Source organism: Canis aureus, chromosome 3, assembly GCF_053574225.1.
Source record: "Canis aureus isolate CA01 chromosome 3, VMU_Caureus_v.1.0, whole genome shotgun sequence".
Taxonomy (NCBI): domain Eukaryota; kingdom Metazoa; phylum Chordata; class Mammalia; order Carnivora; family Canidae; genus Canis; species Canis aureus.
In genome coordinates this window covers 32929623-32931500 of record NC_135613.1, presented here as the reverse complement: position 1 = coordinate 32931500, position 1878 = coordinate 32929623, and the positions used below count along the sequence as shown (strand labels likewise).

General features: G+C 35.8%; 1 pseudogene; it reads left to right on the top strand.

Annotated features, from left to right (window-relative positions):
• The first annotated feature begins 540 nt into the window (after positions 1-540).
• LOC144305033 (olfactory receptor class A-like protein 1) lies at positions 541-1478 on the top strand (annotated as a pseudogene).
• The last annotated feature ends 400 nt before the right edge of the window (positions 1479-1878 follow it).

Below are 1878 nucleotides of genomic sequence, written 5' to 3'. Positions count from 1 at the left end.
TTAAAATATATAGATTAAGAATTAAATTTTTGAAATAAACGTGTCTCATAATATATAAGAATAGTCTTCAAAATTGGCCAGATAGTCTCTCATCACTAGGCTGTTGTTGCCTAGGCAGAGGAGACTACCCTTCCTCCTGCTGGGATAGTAAAGGAGTAGCTAAAGTGGCATCAAGTTGTGACTTCTTTTCCTGTTGGGTCTGCAATTGATTTAGAATGGTAAGGTGTTAGAGCTCTTCGCTTTGGCCCCCTGCCTTCATTTTAAACAAAATTTACTTTTATTAATTGCCACAGAAAATGTGATATTCTCTTTCTTCATAAACATTGAATTCTGTTCCTTGACAGTTCTGTTCTTTAAGAATCTCAATGATCCATTGGTCTGGTATAGCTGTATAGCTGCCGATTCTGCAGGAAGACTCCCTGAAACTTGATCATTTACCCCTCAGTCTCAATTACTTTTAATATTTACATTCATAATCAAATTATTTGTCTATAGGATGTATTGGATTTGGTTTGATGATCTAAGAGAGACTGAAAGACAATGATTTCCAGTGACATAATTTTTGGGATCTTCTTTATCTTTCAAACTTGTATCAGTTTCATGGGGAATTCTTTGTCATTTACCTTATATATGTACAACTTCTTAATTCTTCCTCATAAGAAGAAGCCTGTAGATGTGATTCTTACCCATGTAACTTTGGCTAGTGCCCTGATGCTCATATTCGGAGGGATTCCAAATATATCTTTTGGAATTAGGCTGGAGATGGGTAATACTGGATGTAAAACAGTGCTGTATATTAGAGGGTTACCCGGAGTACTTATCTGTGTACAACTGCCCTCCAGAGTACACTTCAGACAATGACTATTACTCCAAGTAGTCATAAATGGGCCTGACTCAAATACAAAATCTCTCCAATCACTCAACCCGCTTTACTTTTCTTCTGGATGATCAACATGGCCATCTATTCTATGATCATTTTATGAACTGTGGCCAACAGGAATACCACCGATGATAGACTTGAGTATCAGATTGCTTATTGTAAAAACAATGCATATGATGGTCAGATATCATCAATATTTCTAAGTGCAGTATTCATTCAAGATTTGTCCTTTCTCTCCCTGATGACCTGTAGTAGTATCTACATGGTAAATATCCTTTACAGACACCACAATGCAGCTCAGAATGTTCGCAGTACCATCCAGTTTTCATCACACTCTGCTGAGAACAAAGCTACTCATGTTATTCTCATACTGATGAGCTGCTTTGTTTTCTTTTACTGGACCAATACCTTTATTACTATTTATTTATTTTATGCAAGTAAGAAAAAGCAGCAACTGGAGAAGTTTTAACTTTTTTTTTCATCATGTTACCTGACCATCTGCTCTTTCTTTCTAAATAAAAATGAAAATAAAATTTTTTAAAATATTTTTAATTTTTTTCAACTTATTTATTTATGATAGTCACAGAGATAGAGAGAGAGAGAGGCAGAGACACAGGCAGAGGGAGAAGCATGCTCCATGCACCGGGAGCCCGATGTGGGATTCGATCCCAGGTCTCCAGGATCACGCCCTGGGCCAAAGGCAGGCGCCAAACCGCTGCGCCACCCAGGGATCCCCGAAAATAAAATTTCCACAATAAATTTCATGGAAAAAGAAAAATATTTTTCTCTTCTTAAAGAAAATTCATTGATCATAGGAACACTCCTTAGCATTCTTCTGCAACACAGGAGTCATTTGTATGAATATAAAGTAACATGCTTATCAATGACATAAGTTACATTTATTGTCCCCATTGAACTGAGTTAACAATCCAAAGAGCTATAATTTATTGTCAATTTACAAAACATTTTATATTTTTTTATTTTTTAAAGGATTTATT